The following is an 11825-nucleotide window of genomic DNA, read 5'->3' on the forward strand; positions in this document are numbered from 1 at the left end:
AGTCCACTGACTCCTTTAAGAAGGAGCTCAAAACTTATCTTTTTAGGCAGGCGTTTAGCCCGGGTTGATGTTTTATGGCAAGGGAGTAGGTTTGATTTTGACGTTGGTGTGGACACAAAAGTGCTCGAAGGCAGCACTCCTGAAAGTGGATGTTTTTTTGCATCTGCAATCATAATTTCACATCATGTAGAGCTGATCAAACACACAAACAATCACAGAAAAAAAATGTTTTCAGTAATTGACATGTTTGTAAATAATATCTAACTATCTAAAGACAATGCAAGAATTTAATGTATTCTGCAAAGTTATTCTCATGATTAACACATGCATTACTATTGAACCTCACCTGTGAATTTACAGCCTCTGCTCCTCCTCCTCCTCCTCCTCCTCTCTGTCTCCTGACATAAATATGTTGTTTCATGACATATGATCAGATTAGGGATCCACTGTTCATACAGTTTGATGGTTCAGTTACTGCCTGAGCAAAAAAAGGCTTTTACTGTCTATTATTACATGTAATTTATTCCCAAAAATATGAATAAAATCACACCTAGAATCACATTTACAGTCTGAGGTTTTATTGTATTTTCCCCACAAATTTTCTTTATGTGTGTTTTTTAAACAGCTGCTCTTCATAGAAATACATGAAAATAATCAGTAAAATAACTTTAAAAAAGTGTTTCTGTTTGGCATTAAATATTGTCTTTTAGTCAGTATCTGTGTTGAGCCTCTATAGTTCTGTGCCCTTGAACTAACTTACACTTTGACTCCTCTAGAAGTGTCTTGTGTTCAGTTTTCTTTTCTTTGACATCCTTCAAATCTTAATTACCGAGCACACACGCACGGGCGCGCATGTACTTTAAGCTTTTATCAACATTTAATTCTAAACTGTACAGCGCTTTGTGATTTTTATCCGTGAAAAGTACTTGATAAATAAAAGTTACTAACTTACACTGGGATCTTATAAGTTTTAATGCACATGTGTAAATGATAAACTGAGGAATAATATTATTGTTAAGAACTTTCAGGTTGTTCAAGGATGTTCAGGTTACTCACATTTTTTGTGAAAGGACAGTTTGTAATCATAATCACACTGTTATTTTACTTTTTGAATTAAAACAGAGAAAAGTCTGGAGCTGTCATTATTCACAGGTTTTAATTTGATTATTTTACTGGTCTGGTCCGTTTGAGGTCATACTGGGCTGGATGTGGAACCTGAACTAAATGGTTGTCAGCGGTAACGGGCATAGCTCTGTGTTCTAGATTCATCTCCATTGTGCAAGTCAATGATCTGACGTCATGTGGAAGTTGCCATTACTCACAGATGAACGAACGGTCGCCGCCGTCACGTGACTGGCCCTTCGGTCCTGTTCTCCGATTCGCCGGTGTCTCCTGCCCATCACATCTGGGATGAGAGGGAAAAGGTAATTTAAGTTCACCTCCAGGCTCTTCTTCCCCTGACACAGCCTTTATTCAACAAACCCCAGTGAAAATGAAGAAAAAATAAATAAATAAGGCAAGGCAAGTTTATTTGTATAGCACAATCATATACAGGGTAACTCAAAGTACTTTACAAAAATATTTTAAAAAATCACAGAAAAAAGTAAGATATTGAAATTACATTAAAATCAAAACAGGGAAAAAAGACATGAAAATCATCAGAGATAAAATGTGATTTTAAAATGCATTCACAGACATTAAAATTAAAATAGTGTCAAGCTAGACATTAAAATCAAAAAAGTGCATTTAAAAGACAAGATTGAAAAGAGTTTACTCATGAACACATGGAAAGAGGAAGGTTTTTAAAAGTTCCCGACCGATTAATCGGGCCGATTATAGCGTACCACCAATTAATCAACATCGGCCAATATGTAGCCGATATATTAACTTTTTTTGCTGCGCGGAGATTCTGTTGCTCGCTGCTCGTGTGTGTGTGTGTGTGTGTGCTGGCTGGAGAATAAGAGGAACTTTAAAGCGGGTTAGTTTCACTTTCACTCCTGCAAAGATAATGACGCTATCACGCCCAACACACACAATCACGGAGCTACCCCCCCCCCCCCCCCGGGGCAAAAATCACGGACTGCTAAACCCCCCCAACTCCGAAAATCACAGAACCCCCCCTTGTCTTATGAAGTATTCACCCCCCCACACATCCCCATGTCCGTGCTCTTCCTGTCTCCCTCACAGTTTCATTCTGCAGACAGACCTGGGTGTTAAAAGTGTAGGGGAGACTGGGGACAGTTGGAACACAGGTCAGTTGTAACTCTTGCAGTTGCTCCAATCAGGAACAACTTAGGACTGACCTAATTCACTCTGCACATGCTCAGTTTAGTCCTTAGACTAAAGAAGTTGTAGTGCCGTGAGGCAGACACATCAAAATGTGTGAGTGAAACAGAACTGTGTGCTCAGTCATATTTTTTGCTCTCATTATTTTTGTGATTGCATAGTTGCATTTGAAAGTTGGGTCCATTATATTTGTGAGATAAACAAAGATTTATGCACCTGTTTATCCCCCTGTCCACAATTATCTAATATCGATTATTATATCCTGTGTAGATCAGTGTTCTTATTTCATATATTGGCCAATATGTCGGTTATCGGCCAATATCAGATATCGGCCGATATATTGGATATCGGCTTTTTTTAGCCCCCGATATCGGTATCGGCCCCAAAAATCCCATATCGGTCGGGCTGTAGTTTTTAACCTGGATTTTAAAATGTTCACATTTGGGGCTGATTTCAGTTCAGTTGGTGCTTGTTCCAGTTGTGTGCAACAGAACAGATAAAGGCTGCTTCACCACGTCTACTGTGAACTCTGGACTGGATTATGAGACCTGGGTCAGTGGACCGCAGAGCCCTACTGGGTTTATGTTCTAATATAATAATAATAATTAGGGCTGTGTATCGGCAAGAATCTGGTGATATGATACAAATTAACAGTACTAGGATCACGATACGATATATCACAATAGTGTTAAAAAGGTAATTACCTCCGCCAAGGAGGTTCTGTTTTTGCCAGGGTTTGTTTGTTTGTCTGTCCGTTAGTGTGCAACATAACTCAAAAAGTTATGGACAGATTTGGATGAAATTTTCAGGGTTTGTTGGAAATGGGATAAGGAAGAAATGATTAAATTTTGGTGGTGATCGGGGGTGGGGGGGCCCACGGGGGGGGGGGGGGGGGGGGGCACTGATCAGCCTTGGCGGAGGTCTGCGCTCTCCGAGTGCTTCTAATTTTTATTGCTTTTTTTAAGATTTTTTTTTTTTTTTTTTTTTTAAGATTTTTTAAAATTATTTTTATTATCATTTATTAATTTTACATTCATTTATCCATATATATTTTTAAGATTTCTATATATTTTTAAGATTTTTTCCTGGAACACTGACGCACTACTGTTGATCATGCTGCTACTGGAAACACTGCTGTTTTTATCCTGTTTTAACATTCTGTTCATTTTCTAATCTTGCACTGTAGTATTTATGCATATTTATTAATTATTTATTATTAGGTTTTTACTGTTATTATCAGATTTTATTGTTATTATTTTAATACAGTATTGATTTTGTAGGATATTTATCATGTACGTTGCTGGACCTGAGTACTGATTTCATTTTATGTACACACTACATGTAATGACAATAAAGTGAACCTTGAAAAACTGAATTACAGCAGAAATCTGCATAAATACTGAACACATTTGTATTTGATCCCAACAGGATCTAATGTTCTATCACCAAATGTTCAAACTGTGTTCAAACTGAAATTCCTTTTTACAGACATTCCAGTTTCAGATCCTGTTCAAATGTTCAGATTCTATTAGTTCACAACTAACATCAGAACAGGATTTGAGTTCAATCCAACAAAGGAACCAACATTATTGAATAAAATAAAATAAAGTAAAATATAAACAAGAAAGAAAAACAAAAAAAACCCCAAAAATGAACCTCCACAATATCTTCATTTGAATAAATACCTAAAAATATCCATACAGTACTTTTTAATATCAATACAGTATTGGGAAATGAAATATCACGATATACTGCAGAACCAATATTTTTCTATATAATAATAATAATAACAATAATAATAATAATAATAATAATAATAATAATAATAATAAATTGGTCCATTAAGTTTATAAAAGCCTTTGCCTCTCATTTAGGCTGTTAAACATTAGTATTGGCATAACATTAGCAATGCAGGTTTGTTACAGTAACTTATTTGGATACATTTTGACCTAATTATTAAAAACCCCTTTTTGTGCTTTGTTTTTGGTGTTAAACTGAACAGTTATTTGACAGTTAATCTTTAACTGTCATTACTGTTAGTACAGTGAGGTAGAAGCTAACTGCACCTAGCATTAGCCCGTTAGCCTAGCTTAAATTAAGTAAATTCACTTGAAAATGTAGATAACAGCTAATACATACTTTAAATATTAATGTACGAGTATAAGAGTAGACTAAATAAAAGGGTTTTTTTTTTACATTAGGTGTAGAAAAGCCTTCGTACGGTGGTGTTAAATATTAATATTAGCCTTATTAGCATCCACAGCTGCCCCCTAGCGGCTCCATTTTACCTCTGCTGAAGAGAACCACGGAGGGCCGGGGTTTATCCACACCTCTACCCGCGGCTCTGTCCTCATCCTCCGGATCCTGTCCTCCCGGTCTGTCCCGGACTACCGGCACCGGACCACGGCTCTGTTCGTCGGGAGACCGGAGTCCCTGGCCGTCTGCCTGGGTCCTCCGTGTCCGAGGAAGGAGCGCCATCGGCGGGCCAGAAGCCGGGAGGCCCCCCTGACAGTCCGGGTCTGACATCTGAGTCTGAAAAACCGCACACTTTAGGAGATGAAACCCACTACAAAGGACTGGAAACCACAGCAAAAGGTCCCCGAGAAGAGTCTGAAGCGTTTCCGTTTGTCAAACCGACCGTTAATATAAGACAAACGATCAAATGAAACGGTTAACGGACAATAGAAGTCTGTGATGGACGGTGTAGAGCTAAAGGTATACCAAAAAATACATGAAAAATAATGAAATAACTAAACAAAATGTATAAATAATAATAATAATCAGTGGAAGTCTGTGATGGACGGTATAGAGCTAAAGGTATACCAAAAAATACATGAAAAATAATGAAATAACTAAACAAAAATGTATAAATAATAATAATAATCCAGTGGAAGTCTGTGATGGACGGTATAGAGCTAAAGGTATACCAAAAAATACATGAAAAATAATGAAATAACTAAACAAAATGTATAAATAATAATAATAATCAGGTGGAAGTCTGTGATGGACGGTATAGAGCTAAAGGTATACCAAAAAATACATGAAAAATAATTAAATAACTAAACAAAATGTATAAATAATAATAATAATCAGTGGAAGTCTGTGATGGACAGTATAGAGCTAAAGGTATACCAAAAAATACATGAAAAATAATGAAATAACTAAACAAAAATGTATAAATAATAATAATCAGTGGAAGTCTGTGATGACGGTATAGAGCTAAAGGTATACCAAAAAATACATGAAAAATAATGAAATAACTAAACAAAAATGTATAAATAATAATAATAATCAGTGGAAGTCCTGTGATGGACGGTATAGAGCTAAAGGTATACCAAAAAATACATGAAAATAATGAAATAACTAAACAAAAATGTATAAATAATAATAATAATCAGTGGAAGTCTGTGATGGACGGTATAGAGCTAAAGGTATACCAAAAAATACATGAAAAATAATGAAATAACTAAACAAAAATGTATAAATAATAATAATAATCAGTGGAAGTCTGTGAGGACGGTATAGAGCTAAGGTATACCAAAAAATACATGAAAATAATTAAATAACTAAACAAAAATGTATAAATAATAATAATAATCCGTGGAAGTCTGGGATGGACAGTATAGAGCTAAAGGTATACCAAAAAATACACGAAAAAATATGAAATAACTAAACATAATGTATAAATAATAATAATAATAATAATCAGTGAAGTTCTGTGATGGACGGTGTAGAGCTAAAGGTATACCAAAAAATACATGAAAAATCATGAATAACTAACAAAAATGTATAATAATAATAATAATAATAATCAGTGGGGGAAGTCTGTGATGGACGGTGTAGAGCTCAAAGGTAATACCAAAAAATAATGAAAAATAATGAAATAACTAAACAAAAATGTATAAATAATAAAAAAAATTAGTCAGTGGAAGTCGGGATGGACAGTATGAGCGAAAGGTAATACCAAAAAATACATGAAAAATAATTAAATAACGTAAGGTCAACAAAAAAATGTATAAAATAATAATAATAATCATAAATCAGTGGAAGTCCGGTGAATGGAACGGGTGTAGAGCTAAAGGTATACCAAAAACTACATGAAAAATAATGAAATAACTAAACAAAAATGTATAAATAATAATAATAATCAGTGGAAGTCTGTGATGGACGGTATAGAGCTAAAGGTATAACCAAAAATACATGAAAAATAATGAAATACTAAACAAAAATGTATAAATAATAATAATAATCAGTGGAAGTCTGTGATGGACGGTATAGAGCTAAAGGTATACCAAAAAATACACGAAAAATAATTAAATAACTAAACAATAATGTATAAATATAATAATAATCAGTGGAAGTCTGTGATGGACGGTATAGAGCTAAAGGTATACCAAAAAATACATGAAAAATAATGAAATAACTAAACAAAAATGTATAAATATAATAATATAATAATAATCAGTGGGAAGTCTGTGATGGACGGTATAGAGCTAAAGGTATACCAAAAAATACACTAAAAATAATTAAATAACTAAACCATAACGTATAAATAATAATAATAATCAGTGGAAGTCCTGTGATGGACGGTATAGAGCTAAAGGTATACCAAAAAATACACGAAAAATAATTAAATAACCTAAACAAAAATGTATAAATAATAATAATAATAATAATCAGTGGAGTCTGTGATGGACGGTATAGAGCTAAAGGTATACCAAAAATACATGAAAAATAATGAAATAACTAAACAATAATGTATAAATAATAATATAATCAGTGGAAGTCTGTGATGGACGTGTATAGAGCTAAAGGTATATACCAAAAAATACATGAAAAATAATGAAATAACTAAACAAAAATGTATAAATAATAATAATAATAATAATCAGTGGAAGTCTGTGATGGACGGTATAGAGCTAAAGGTATACCAAAAAATACATGAAAAATAATGAAATAACTAAACAAAATGTCTGAATAATAATAATAACAGTGGAAGTCTGTGATGGACGGTATAGAGCTAAAGGTATACCAAAAATACATGAAAAATAATTAAATAACTAAAACAAAAAGTATAAATAATAATAATAATAATAATCAGTGGAAGTCTGTGATGGACAGTATAGAGCTAAAGGTATACCAAAAAATACACGAAAAATAATGAAATAACTAAACAAAATATATAATAATAATAATCAGTTGAAGTCTGTGATGGACGGTATAGAGCTAAAGGTATACCAAAAAATACATGAAAAATAATTAAATAACTAAACAAAAATGTATAAATAATAATAATCAGTGGAAGTCTGTGATGGACGGTATAGAGCTAAAGGTATACCAAAAATACGAAAAATAATTAAATAACTAAACAAAAATGTATGAATATAATAATAATAATAATATCAGTGGAAGTCTGTGATGGACGGTATAGAGCTAAAGGTATACCAAAAAATACATGAAAAATAATTAAATAACTAAACAAAAATGTATAATAATAATAATAATCAGTGGAAGTCTGTGATGGACGGTATAGAGCTAAAGGTATACCAAAAAATACATGAAAATAATAAATAACTAAACAAAAATGTATAAATAATAATAATAATCAGTGGAAGTCTGTGATGGACGTATAGAGCTAAAGGTATACCAAAAAATACACGAAAAATAATTAAATAACTAAACAAAAATGTATAAATAATAATAATAATCAGTGGAAGTCTGTGATGGACGGTATAGAGCTAAAGGTTACCAAAAATATATGAAAAATAATGAAATAACTAAACAAAAATGTATAAATAATAATAATAATCAGTGGAAGTCTGTGATGGACGGTATAGAGCTAAAGGTATACCAAAAATACATGAAAAATAATTAAATAACTAAACAAAATGTATAAATAATAATAATAATAATCAGTGGAAGTCTGTGATGGACGGTATAGAGCTAAAGGTATACCAAAAAATATAGAAAAATAATTAAATAACTAAACAAAAATGTATAAAATAATAATAATCAGTTGAAGTCTGTGATGGACGGTATAGAGCTAAAGGTATACCAAAAAATACATGAAAAATAATTAAATAACTAAACAAAAATGTATAAATAATAATAATAATCAGTGGAAGTCTGTGATGGACGGTATAGAGCTAAAGGTATACCAAAAATATGAAAATAATTAAATAACTAAACAAAATGTATAAATAATAATAATAATAATCAGTGGAAGTCTGTGATGGACGGTATAGAGCTAAAGGTATACCAAAAATATACGAAAAATAATAACTAAACAAAATGTATATAATAATAATAATAATCAGTGGAAGTCTGTGATGGATGGTATAGAGCTAAAGGTATACCAAAAAATACACGAAAAATAATTAAATAACTAAACAAAAATGTAAAATAAAATAATAATAATAATCAGTGGAAGTCTGTGATGGACGGTATAGAGCTAAAGGTATACCAAAAAATATACGAAAAATAATTAAATAACTAAACAAAAATGTGTAAATAATAATAATAATAATCAGTGGAAGTCTGTGATGGACGGTATAGAGCTAAAGGTATACCAAAAAATACACGAAAAATAATGAATAACTAAACAAAAATGTATATAATAATAATAATAATCAGTGGAAGTCTGTGATGGACGGTATAGAGCTAAAGGTATACCAAAAAATACATGAAAAATTAATAACTAAACAAAAATGTATAAATAATAATAATAATAATCAGTGGAAGTCTGTGATGGACAGTATAGAGCTAAAGGTATACCAAAAAATACATGAAAAATAATTAAATAACTAAACAAAAATGTATAATATAATAATAATAATAATCAGTGGAAGTCTGTGATGGACGGTATAGAGCTAAAGGTATACCAAAAAATACACGAAAAATAATTAAATAACTAAACAAAAATGTATAAATAATAATAATAATAATAATCAGTGGAAGTCTGTGATGGACGGTATAGAGCTAAAGGTATACCAAAAATACACGAAAAATGAATAACGAAACAAAAATGTATAAATAATAATAATAATAATCAGTGGAAGTCTGTGATGGACGTATAGAGCTAAAGGTATACCAAAAAATACACGAAAAATAATTAAATAACTAAACAAAAATGTATAAACAATAATACTAATAATCAGGGAACAATCTAAGGAAACTAAGGAAATTCTGTGGAATGTGCTTCTGAGAGCGTGGAATGACACTGGGGTTGAAACTTAGAAATACATCGACACAATGTCAGAAAGATGTGCTGCTGTGACTGTTGGCGGGGGGGTGGGGAGGGGGTGGCACACTGAATATTACAGTAAAATGTGGAAAAAAAAAAAAAAAAAAGGTCTGGACTGATAATTTGTAGGTGAAATATTCTCAGTACCTTTGCCTTTTGCAGTGGCAAAAAAGTGAAATTCAGGCTCTGGGGAAAAAATAAACCACCAGTTTCTGAAGATTTGACAAGTGTTCTAATATTTTGCACACCACTGTACTTCCTTTGCCATGTTTGTTGCAGTGAAATTAAAAAAAAAAAAAATCCAATTCATGAACACGAAACTTTACATTCCCTATATTTTGATTCTTATGAACTAAAACCAAAATGTGATCACTTCTTACCATTTTGACATTTGAACCCTTTCATGCGTAGTGGTCACTCCAGTGGACAGCTGTTCAAAGGTGCTCTCTTGTATATTCATGGATTTGGTTGTTTTAGTTCCATATACACTGGACACTTATGCATCATCTCATACACTGACATTCACACCATTACTGTAACTTTGCTGTTCTAGATAAACCTGATCTGCAGTAACATGTTTGAGTGGAAAAAAATGCTAATGTTATTAGACTCTAACAGGATTTTTGTTTTTTGTAGCTTTTTTTAAACAAAAAGATTTTTTTTTCTTTTTTTGCATATTCTCACCATGAGTGAGTAATAACTAGTATTAGCGTATGAGAAAATGTGAGAAAACATCAGATTAGCTGCACTAAACATGTTTTTATTTCATAGTTTTCACACAGTATATCAGTAAATACATGTAGGAAATACAAGTTTCTTTGCTTCTAAAAGTAAACACATGGTGTCCAGCTGCATGGACATTTTTGTAACTCCACAAAGAACAGGTTCATAAAAAAATTCAATCACATTTTTTTTGGTTTGTTTTTTCCATGCCCAAAGAGGAATAAATATCACTCGGGAAAAACATCTTGATTAAGGTTCTCACAATTCATGCATGAAAGGGTTAATTAGTTTCTACTTTTAGTCAGTCTTCAGTTTTTGATTTCAGTTTAGTTCTAATTACAAATGCATGAGTTTTACTGCATTTGACTGTAACTGACTTTTATTTATTCTGTCCCAGTGTTAACCTGTATGAATCACATTTTGTCTGGAGTTCGACCTGATTCTCCCAGTGCTTCAGAAGCTTCACCGTCAGACTTTTAATCCCATCACCTCCACTTCCACCTCAGTGAAAACGTGTGACATTTTTATTCCAGATCCACCTGTGAAGTGTTGAAAATCTGTGAAAGAGGAAAAACTGAGTCCACTGACCTGAGACGAGTCACAGCTGCTACAAAAACCAATGTGAGTTCGCAGCGACTTAAAATTGGCTCTGCTCAGGTAAAGTTTGACTGTTGTCATGGCAACAGTGAGACCAGTATATGCATGCATTAGTGACTCAGCAACTAAACCACAACAAAGACACACAAACACACAGCGAGCAAACAATCAGGCATTAGCCGTCATTACACTCCAATCAAACCCTTTACACAAAGAAGAGTTCAAGCCAGAGTACAAATACTGCAGTAGTACAAATACTTCATTAGTGTACTGCAGTACTTTACACTACCTGGACTTTACTGAGGATTTCGTTTCACTTTTCCTCCATGTTTAAACTGATATGTGTCTTCAGTTGTAATCTGAGGTGAGTTATCCATTAGTTTTACTGAACATTATCCAGACTGATTTAATTGGATGAAAAATGAAAAAAGATGTAGAAAAGACAGCAAACATCAGATAATATCCCACAACACAACCACATGGAGACGCAACAAGACACAAAAGATGCAACAAAAGGTAAAGACACAACAAAACATACAAGAAATAAAAGACACAACAAAAGGTAAATTTCACTTTTTTGTTTTTTTTGCTTAATTCAAGCAAAAAAAATTAAAAAATCTGAATTAAGCACAAAAAAAAAATCTGCCAATGGAACAAGTGAAAATGATCTTGGTCAGATTTGTTGAAATCAGATTTTCCAGATCTACTGTCTAAAAATCAGGTCTTACATCTCACTGAAAAGTTCCTCTGTAGGTCACGGTTCTCAAACTCCTGTTCTTTCAGGTTCCACATTCAGCCCAATTTCATCTGCAGTGGACCCAACCAGTAAATAATAACAGAATAACCGAGAATGACAACTCCAAATTTTCGTCTTTGTTTTAGTGCAAAAAAACCTCCATTACATTATGAAATACTTACTTTTATAAACTATCCAAACAAAAAAGACGTGAATAACCTGAAAAACTGACATTTCAGT

This window comes from Sphaeramia orbicularis, chromosome 20 (assembly GCF_902148855.1).
Source record: "Sphaeramia orbicularis chromosome 20, fSphaOr1.1, whole genome shotgun sequence".
NCBI classification, from domain to species: Eukaryota; Metazoa; Chordata; class Actinopteri; order Kurtiformes; family Apogonidae; genus Sphaeramia; species Sphaeramia orbicularis.